Source organism: Grampus griseus (genome assembly GCF_964374135.1).
Source record: "Grampus griseus genome assembly, chromosome: 11".
Classification (NCBI taxonomy): domain Eukaryota; kingdom Metazoa; phylum Chordata; class Mammalia; order Artiodactyla; family Delphinidae; genus Grampus; species Grampus griseus.
Genome location: NC_139005.1, coordinates 68,515,638 through 68,527,054, shown reverse-complemented (window position 1 = coordinate 68,527,054; position 11,417 = coordinate 68,515,638).

Here is an 11,417-nt window from a genome sequence, read left to right as displayed (position 1 = left end):
AAGCAAGATGGCATTTTATTTCTTATCTTTCTGTTTTGCTTCTGTTTTCTGCAAATATAAATCCTTTTTTAAGTGACTGTTAAAATTGTATGGCATTACATTTTAAGCTACAAATAAACAAAGTTAAAAAATGATGTTTGTTTTTCTCACTGACTTTTCTTGTGCCACCTGAACTAGATTATCTTGCACTTCTGTCAGCACTTAGGCATTTCATAATAATTAATCGTCATATTCCAAGAGGGATTAATAAACTGATTAATAGAGTTACCACCACTTTAGAGACAAAGGAAAAAGATAGTATTATGGTTAAATGGTGTTCTAATGTAGTCCCAGAATTCTTGGAAAAATACTTATCGTCTCCCAGGAAACCATGTGTACTGCCTGCTGGGTCAGTACTGTCTCTGAAGTGTAAAAAATTATGATTTCTATGAAACTGGTCTATATATGACATTGGATGAAGCAGAACTCCACTGAGTGCCACCTAGTTAAAAAGCTCTCATTTAACTGTCCTACCACTATATCGGCCACACTTTAAAAATAATGGTGGATAAAGCAGCACAATAGGAGAGGTAGTATACACTCTGTATCCATTGATTATTTTTGGCCAAATGTTCTTCATCTGCTATGGACGTTTAAACAGACTGCATCACAGCATTTAAAATATAATTCCACTAAAACTTTCAGGCTTTTTTTTTTTTTGCATCTTCATTAATATTATATTTTGTAGTACTTTAAAGTTTAAGAATATTTTATAGATAGGCAATATATGCACATTATACAAACTCAAAAATTATCCCAATTCAGTGTAAATTAAATTTTCCTTTCAAAATTTCTCCTAGCCACCCATTTCCATGTATACACATTACATAATGACAGCATTTGGTATTCTCTCCTCAATCTTACTTATTTCGAGGAATAATTGATTTTGGACCATGTTTCACACGAAGGCACATAAATCTGCCTCTTTATTCCAGAAGTTGAGGTAATATAAATTTTGTTTATTTTTGCATTGAAGCAGTATTTTCTTCCATAAGCTACTCAATGTTAGAAAGTTTGTAGCAAATACTTACTTACTTTACCTGCCAGCTTTTAGCTTAACATGATAATACATTGCCAAATAGCACCATCCCTCTACACTCCCTCTCTTGCCATGAGGGCTGTTAATTTACAGTCTGGATACCTGCCTTGCACTAGGGAATAGGTCTTCTCCCTTCCATTCACAGAGTAATATGAAGAATACAGGAATTGTCTGAGATGGAAGAGAATCTGAACAGCTTCTAATGCGCCCATGTAGCAGATGAGGAAACTAAGGCCACAGAAGTGAAAGGGAATGAACAATCTTTCCTTTCTGCTTTTTTCAGTCAGTTCTTCAGCTGTTCATTCATTTATTCACCCATTCTTTCAGCATCTATTCACCAAGAATCTGCCTTATTCTTAGCACTTATCCCAGACACTACTGTAATTAAGGCGTAAACTATTCATCTTTTCCCAACTTTCTCACATTTGTCTGGGAGTGCCCTTACCTGCTTTTTTCCCAGGCAGTGTAGTAGTTAATCAATAAACAGTAGTATGAAGTATCCTTCTCTATACTCCAAAATTTGAGGCTATTTGCTTTGTATTACTTTCCAGTATTTCTGTAAACTCTGGCCTAAACTTGCACCTAGACGTAACATAACCAAAGACTGTCTATCTTCAAGTGGAAAGCAGTCTGGGGAGTGTGACAGGAGGGCTAGTAAAGTGTTCAGAGTGGAATAAAAGGAAGAGGGAGAAAATGTACTCACTTTTAGGTATTAGAGTCATAATGAGGAAGTCTAATATCTTGGTGAAATGACATTTTAGGGTATATGTTATGAAAGTACATTTTCATTTCCATATGTTTGTGTTTATGTGCATTATTTTAAGAAGAAGTTATTTTTTTCATTGGCTCTCCAAATGGGTATGTGATTCCAGAATGTTTAAAATCAAGATATAGTGCTTCTTAACAATAATTATGAATTTGAGTCACTTGTAACCTTATTTCTAACTTAATGAATCTGAATCCTTTTAGGATTGGAAGCAGGACATGAGTATTTCTTTTAAAACTTATTCTAATATGCATTCTTGGTTAGGAACTATGAATATGAAGAAGATTAAGAGGAAATCAAGTAAAATATGAACTCTAATTGTCTTTAATCAAACAGAATAAAAACTAAAGTTCAGTATCTGTGATATCTAGGGAGGAAAATAATTTGGGTAGATAGATTTTGGAATTCATAATTTTAAAAAAATTCCTTAAAAAGTAAAATATCTTTATCCCTTTGACATTTTTTCTGGTCACTGTGTTTTCTGAACACTTCCAAAATAGATACATATCTATGTCAACTAAATATGAATAAAATCAATATCAATTATAGCCATTACATAGATTTTTCCATAAATTTTAGTTGTAGGTTTTTTGAGACAAAAAGTTTTGACAAAAAGGGAAAAACCTCTAGGTAAATATTGGAACTATTAAAAATAACATTTCCTCTAAGCTATCCATTATTGAGTATAGAATATTTTTACCTTCATAAGTTAGGACTGATGTAAAATATTTCATATGTTATTTTGCCTCAAATGACTGACTGTAAAATGGCTAAAATTCTAGTTGTACTAATATAATTCTCGTCTAAAACATTGCCTTAAGAATGTCTATCATGTGGTGTTAAAAAGAGAAAAGGAACTGGGACAGTATCTTGTCCTAAATCCAAAGCCCTTTGGATTCTACTATTACTTTAAAACATCACAGTCATTCCCAGCACCACCATCAACACACACACACACACACACACACACACACACCACCACCACCACAACAACAAAAACACTTGATCTACATGAATAGCAAAAGAAACATGCCCTGTGGTGCCTATGCAATACTATATTTGGTGCCATGTAAGTAAAAGAAAACATGCCTTGTAGATTAATGATGATATCTCATCTGCTATTCCTTTTCTATTTATTAACTTTTCAGGGGATAGTCAACTGCATAGTAAGGAAGATAAAGGTTCTTTAGAAGAGATTGATATTTACATTTCTGAGAATATAATTTACTCAGGAAAAAGCCATTAAAAGAGTTGCAACAATAGTCACTTCACTGTTCTTTAAAGGAATGCTTATAAAAAGCAAACAAAGCAGAACACTACACAGCACTGTACTCCAATCTGAAAAGATTGAATAAACCTTGAAAATTTTCAAGCATGGTAGCAATGTGGCATTTATTTGATCTGGTCATCACTGGCATTTACCCACATTATTGATGAGGTCAGCAGAATTCAAAGATGCAGATGCCTGGCTTATATTCATTCCCCCAGAATACTCTCTGTCTCTTTTGTCAGGAATATGCCTGTTTTCCCTTTCATTTTAAAGCTTTGCTTGAATCTGAGTAAATATTAAAAGTACTAATAGGGGATCATTTGAGATCAGTTATATCAATATCTGGTAGGATTGAACAAACAAGATATTTTCTCTGAGCAAGAGGAGATCTGGATGGCCCAATCTCTCTGCTAAATAAATCAATTAGAAGTTTGTTCACTATGTGCTTTCTTTTTTTCTTTTCTTTTTGTAAAATGTTTATTCTCTTAAATCAAATACATTCACAGAGTGTTAACACTTTAAACGTTTATCATTTCCACCAGCTGCAGCATTATCTAAGTAAACCAAAATAAGCACTTTTATCATAGATGTAGTCAGTGATTATTAATACTTTTTGTTTTTTTTAAAGGACCTAAATATCCCCCAAATTTCAGCACAGGTAGTTTCATTGTATGCTTCATTTTCACTATATACTTTCTTTTTTCTTTTTCTAACTTTTGAATTTTATTTAATTTATTTTTTATACAGCAGGTCCTTATTAGTCATCAGTTTTAAACACATCAGTGTATACATGTCAATCCCAATCTCCCAATTCACCCCCCCACCCCCCCCCCACCTCCCTGCCGCTTTCCCCTCTTGGTGTCCATACCTTTGTTCTCTACATCTGTGTCTCAATTTCTGCCCTGCAAACTGGTTCATCTGTACCATTTTTCTAGGTTCCACATATATGCGTTAATATATGATATTTGTTTTTCTCTTTCTGACTTACTTCACTCTGTATGACAGTCTCTATGTGCATCCACGTCTCTACAAATGACCCAATTTCGTTCCTTTTAATGGCTGAGTAATATTCCATTGTATATATGCACCACTTCTCCTTTATCCATTCATCTGTTGATGGGCATTTAGGTTGCTTCCATGACCTGGCTATTGTAAACAGTGCTGCAATGAACACTGGGGTGCATGTGTCTTTTTGAATTATGGTTTTATCTGGGTATGTGCCCAGTAGTGGGATTGCTGGATCATATGATAATTCTGTTTTTAGTTTTTTAAGGAACCTCCATACTGTTCTCCATTGTGGCTGTATCAATTTACATTCCCACCAACAGTGCAAGAGGGTTCCCTTTTCTCCACACCCTCTCCAGCATTTGTTTGGATTTTCTGATGATGCCCATTCTAACTGGTGTGAGGTGACACCTCATTGTAGTTTTGATTTGCATTTCTCTAATAATTAGTGATGTTGAGCAGCTTTTCATGTGCTTCTTGGCCATCTGTATGTCTTCTTTGGAGAAATGTCAGTTTAGGTCTTCTGCCCATTTTTAGATTGGATTGTTTCCTTTTATAATATTGACCTGCATAAGCTGTTTATATATTTTGGAGATTAATCCTTTGTCCATTGGTTCATTTGCAAATACTTTCTCCCATTCTGAGAGTTGTCTTTTCATCTTGTTTATGGTTTCCTTTGCTGTGCAAAAGCTTTTAAGTTTCATTAGGTCCCATTTGTTTATTTTTGTGTTTATTTCCATTACTCTAGGAGGTGGGTCAAAAAAGATCTTGCTGTGATTTATGTCAAAGAGTGCTCTGCCTATGTTTTCCTCTAAGAGTTTTATAGTGTCTGGTCTTACATTTAGGTCTCTAATCCATTTTGAGTTTATTTTTGTGTATGCTGTTAGGGAGTGATCTAATTTCATTCTTTTACATGTAGTTGTCCAGTTTTCTCAACCACTTATTAAAAAGACCATCTTTTCTCCATTGTATATCCTTGCCTCTTTTGTCATAGTTTATTGACCATAGGTGTGTGGGTTTATCTCCCGGCTTTCTATCTTGTTCCATTGATCTATGTTTGTTTTTGTGCCAGTACCATACTGTCTTGATTACTGTAGCTTTGTAGTATAGTCTGAAGTCAAGGAGTCTGATTCCTCCAGCTCCGTTTTTCCCCCTCAAGACTCCTTTGGCTATTTGGGGTCTTTTGTGTCTCCATACAAATTTTAAGATTTTTTGTTCTAGTTCTGTAAAAAATGCCATTGGTAATTTGATAGGGATTGCATTGATTCTGTAGATTGCTTTGGGTAGTATAGTCATTTTCACAATATTGATTCTTCCAATCCAAGTACATGGTATATCTCTCCATCTGTTGGTATCATCTTTAACTTTTTTCATCAGTGTCTTATAGTTTTCTGCATACAGGTCTTTTGTCTCCCTAGGTAGGTTTATTCCTAGGTATTTTATTCTTTTTGTTGCAGTGGTAAATGGGAGTGTTTCCTTAATTTCTCTTTCAGGTTTTTTGTTGTTGGTGTATAGGAATGCGAGAGATTTCTGTGCATTAATTTTGTATCCTGCTAATTTACCAAATTCATTGATTAGCTCTAGTAGTTTTCTGGTGGCATCTTTAGGATTCTCTTTGTATAGTATCATGTCATCTGCAAACAGTGACAGTTTTACATCTTCTTTTCCAATTTGTATTCCTTTTATTTCTTTTTCTTCTCTGACTGCCGTGGCTAGGACTTCCAAAACTATGTTGAATAATAGTGGTGAGAGTGGACATCCTTGTCTTGTTCCTGATCTTAGAGGAAATGCTTTCAGTTTTTCACCATTGAGAATGATGTTTGCTGTGAGTTTGTCATATATGACCTTTATTATGTTGAGGTAGGTTCCCTCTATGCCCACTTTTTGGAGTGTTTTTATCATAAATGGGTGTTGAATTTTGTCAAAAGCTTTTTCTGCATCTATTGAGATGATCATATGGTTTTTATTCTTCAGTTTGTTAATATGTTTTATCACATTGATTGATTTACATATATTGAAGAATCCTTGCATCCCTGGGATAAATCCCAGTTGATCATGGTGTATGATCCTTTTAATGTGTTGTTGGATTCTGTTTGCTAGTATTTTGTTGAGGATTTTTGCATCTATATCCATCAGTGATATTGGTCTGTAGTTTTCTTTTTTAGTAGTATTCTTTGTCTGGTTTTGGTAACAGGGTGATGGTGGCCTCATTGAATGAGTTTGGGAGTGTTCCTTCCTCTGCAATTTTTTGGAAGAGTTTGAGAAGAATGGGTGTTAACTCTTCTCTAAATGTTTGATAGAATTCACCTGTGAAGCTATCTGCCTGGACTTTTGTTTGTTGGAAGATTTTTCATCACAGTTTCATTACTTGTGATTGGTCTTCATATTTTCTATTTCTTCCTGGTTCAGTCTCAGAAGGTTATAACTTTCTAAGAATTTGTCCATTTCTTCCAGGTTGTCCATTTTATTGGCATAGAGTTGCTTGTTGTAGTCTTTTAGGATGCTTTGTATTTCTGTGGTATCTGTTTTAACTTCTCCTTTTTCATTTCTAAATTTATTGATTTGAGTCCTCTCCCTCTTTTTCTTGATGAGTCTGGCTAATGGCTTATCAATTATTGTTTATCTTCTCAAAGAACCAGCTTTTAGTTTTATTGAGATTTGCTATTGTTTTTGTTTCTATATCATTTATTTCTGCTCTGATCTTTATGATTTCTTTCCTTCTGCTAACTTTGGGTTTTGTTTTTTCTTCTTTCACTAGTTCCTTTAGGTGTAAGGCTAGATTGTTTATTTGAGATTTGTGTTGTTTCTTGAGGTAGGCTTGTATAGCTACAAACTTCCCTCTTAGAACTGCTTTTGCTGAATCCCATAGGTTTTGGATCATTGTGTTTTCACTGTCATTTGTCTCCAGGTATTTTTTGATTTCCTCTTTGATTTCTTCAGTGATCTCTTGGTTATTTAGTAACGTACTGTTTAGCCTCCACGTGTGTGTGTTTTTTACGTTGTTTTCCCTGTAATTCATTTCTAATCTCATAGCGTTGTGGTCAGAAAAGATGCTTGATATGATTTCAATTTTCTTAAATTTACTAAGGCTTGATTTGTGACCCAAGATGTGATCTCTCCTGGAGAATGTTGCATGTGCACTTGACAAGAAAGTGTAATCTGCTGTTTTTGGATGGAATGTCCTATAAATATCAATTAAATCTATCTGGTCTATTGTGTCATTTAAAGCTTCTGTTTCCTTATTTATTTTCATTTTGGATGATCTGTCCATTGGTGTAAGTGAGGTGTTAAAGTACCCCAGTATTGTTGTGTTACTGACGATTTCCTCTTTTATAGCTGGTGGCAGTTGCCTTATGTATTGAGGTGCTCCTATGTTGGGTGCATATATATTTATAATTGCTATATCTTCTTCTAGGATTGATCCCTTGATCATTATTTAGTGTCCTTCCTTGTCTCTTGTAACATTCTTTATTTTAAAGTCTATTTTATCTGATATGAGTATTGCTACTCCAGCTTTCTTTTGACTTCCATTTGCATGGGATATCTTTTTCCATCCCCTCACTTTCAGTCTGTATGTGTCCCTAGATCTGAAGTGGGTCTCTTGTAGACAGCATATATATGGGTCTTGTTTTTGTACCCGTTCAGCAAGCTTGTGTCTTTTGGTTGGAGCATTTAATCCATTCACTTTAAGGTAATTATCGATATGTATGTTCCTATGACCATTTTCTTAATTGTTTTGGCTTTGTTTTTGTAGGTCTTTTCTTCTCTTGTGCTTCCCACTTAGAGAAGTTCCTTTATCATTTGTTGTAGAGCTGGTTTGGTGGTGCTGAATTCTCTTAGCTTTTTCTTGTCTGTAAAGCTTTTGATTTCTCTGTCCAATCTGAATGAGATCCTTGCCAGGTAGAGTAATCTTGGTTGTAGGTTCTTCCCTTTCCTCACTTTAAGCATATCATGCCACTCCCTTCTGGCTTGTAGGGTTTCTGCTGAGAAATCAGCTGTTAACCTTACAGGAGTTCCCTTGTATGTTGTCATTTTTCCCTTGCTGCTTTCAATAATTTTTCTTTGTCTTTAATTTTTGCCAATTTGATTACTATGTGTCTTGGTGTGTTTCTCCTTGGGTTTATCCTGTATGGGACTCGCTGAGCTTTCTGGACTTGGGTGGCTATTTCCTTTCCCATGTTAGGGAAGTTTCGACTATAATCTCTTCAAATATTTTCTCTGGTCCTTTCTCTCTCTCTTCTCCTTCTGGGACCCCTATAATGCGAATGTTGTTGCATTTAATGTTGTCCCAGAGGTCTCTTAGTCTGTCTTCATTTCTTTTTATTCTTTTTTCTTTATTCTGTTCTGCAGCAGTGAATTCCACGATTCTGTCTTCCAGGTCACTTATCCGTCCTTCTGCATCAGTTATTCTGGTATTGATTCCTTCTAGTGTAGTTTTCATTTCAAAATTATTGTATTGTTCATCTCTGTTTGTTTGTTCTTTAATTCTTCCAGGTCTTTGTTAAACATTTCTTGCATCTTCTCAATCTTTGCCTCTATTCTTTTTCCAAGGTCCTGGATCATCTTCACTATCATTATTCTGAATTCTTTTTCTGGAATGTTGCCTATCTCCACTTCATTTAGTTGTTTTTCTTGGGTTTTATCTTATTCCTTCATCTGGTACATAGCCTTCTGTCTTTTTATCTTGTGTATCTTTCTGTGAATGTGGTTTTTGTTCCACAGGCTCTAGGATTGTAGTTCGTCTTGCTTCTGCTGTCTGCCCTCTGGTGGATGAGGCTATCTTAGAGGCTTGTGCAAGTTTCCTGATGGGAGGGACTGGTGGTGGGTAGAGCTGACTGTTTCTCTGGTGGGCAGTGCTCAGTAAAACTTTAATCTGCTTGACTGGTGATGGGTGGGGCTGTGTTCCCTCCCTGTTGCTTGTTTGGCCTGAGACAACCCAACACTGGAGCCTACATGGGCTCTTTTGTGGGGCTAATGGCCGACTCTGGGAGGGCTCAGGCCAAGGAGTGCTTCCCAGAACTTCTGCTGCCAGCGTCGTTGTCCCCAGGATGAGCCACAGCCACCCCCCACATCTGCAGGAGACCCTCTAAGACTAGCAGGTTGGTCTGGTTCAGTCTCCCCTGGGGTCACTGCTCCTTCCCCTGGGTCCTGATGCTCACACTACTTTTTGTGTGCCCTCCAAGAGTGGAGTTTCAATTTCCCCCAGTCCTGTCGAAGTCCTGCAATGAAATCCCACTAGACTTCAAAGTCTGATTCTCTAGGAATTCCTCCTCCCATTGCCGGACCCCCAGGTTGGGAAGCATGACGTGGGACTCAGAACCTTCACTCCAGTGGGTGGACTTCTGTGGTGTAAGTGTTCTCTAGTCTGTGAGTCACCCACCCACCAGTTATAGGATTTCATTTTACTGTGATTGCACCCCTCCTACTGTCTCATTGTGAGTTCTCCTTTGCCTTTGGATGTGGGGTGTGTTTTTTGGTGAGCTCTAGTGTCTTCCTCTCAATGATTGTCAGGCAGCTAGTTGTGATTCTGGTGTTCTCGCAAGAGGGAGTGACAGCTCGTCCTTCTACTCTGCCATCTTGGTTCCTAATCCCACTTAATACACTTTTAAGTAGAATTATGTTTATTCAGCCCTTTTATAAACAATCCTATGAGATTTAATCATCTCAATCCTTTTTTCTGAGTTACTGTATGAAGTACAGCAATGTTGATGTAGACAACTAAATGAACAACCAACTAGCCATTCTAAATAGAAACGGCTATTCCCCATTTCTTTAGCCAAGTGAGGTCACTGATAAACTGGTTCTAGGACTTAGATTCAGTAGAATAAATCTACTTATTTACATAGTATACACTGTAGTATCATTATATGAAATTTACTATTTTATTTTTACTTTTCAACTCATAATCATAGCTCATATCCACTAAACAGAGAGCATTTTCTCATCCAAAAGTTTTTCATTTTTATTTTTTTGCCACTCTTCATAAAAGATTTATATTCAAACAAATCCCAACCCCAACAAGTACATTAAGCTACCTTCCTGTTGAATTTTACAGCTGAATTTCAATAGCAGAAACAACACACCCTTTTTGTCATCACTTTGTGGTGTTCTTTCAGAACACCTTTCTGTGTTCTTTTAAAAATACAGTAGTCCATATCCTACACTTGAATTTTTCAAAGTTTTTAATTTTTCACATTTCCAACTTTTTCAAATAAGCCTTTTAAAACTGGTTCTCTATTTTCAGGCAGATGAGTGAGCATAACCTCTAGAATGGGGGTGATAGATAGAAGCATCATTTTTTGGTGTTCTTATTACAAAACTAAACTTTATAATGCATATAGTGATGACAAGCACTAGTTCAGAGATTTTGCCTTGATTTTGTCATGATTAAATGAAAAAGTACCTGAACTTTCACAAGTAGTTTGTTTCATAGGAATTCAATAGTTGTGTATGATTAAGGCATACGTATTTCTTTACTATGACCAAATAATTTCAGGTAATGTCAAGGACATTAAGAATGCTTTTGGGATAGAGAGAAAATATTTTTGTCATTAAATGATCCTATTTCTGAATGAAAATGATGACGATAATTATTTAACAATAGTCTGAATAAAATTCTAAATCTCTGCTTTACATCATCATTCTAGTCATCAGAAAGGAAAGTAATTTATATGTGAATGAGTTTGTGTCTTTTAACAGAAAAAAAAAAAGGCATTGCCTGTGTAATATCATTAAAGAAAGCAAAACAATTCTGGTCTGTTCAGAAAAAAATAGGGAGATGTTTCTGGTGAAAGAGCTTACTTGTGTGCACTAGATAGAGGAGTGGACTGTGGGACCTTGTGTTCCTTTCCCAGGTTGTGATATCCTTCACTGATCAGCCAGGCATGGCAGCCTCACCTGCTCTTATTGATTACCTCTCAAGGCTGACTTGGAACCTTGTGCTGTCCAGGTTTCAGATTTGTCTCGTTGATTTCACACAAAGGAAATACTAGGAACTCTCACCTTAGAATGTAGCCCTAACAGCATCTTAAAAAGCACAAAGGAACTAATTGGGAGAGGGTCATTGCTTAGCATAAACTATGGAAATTTTAGAAAAGTAGCTTCCAGGGACTTCCCTGGTGGTCCAGTGGTTGAGACTCTGTGCTTGCAGTACAGGGGGTGAGGGTTTGATCCCTGGTTGGGGAACTAAGATGCCACATGACTCACAGTGTGGCCAAAAAAATTAATTAATTAATTAAAAAAAAAAAAAGAAAAGTAGTTTCCGCACATTATTCATGTTTTAAGAAGCACAGTATGTT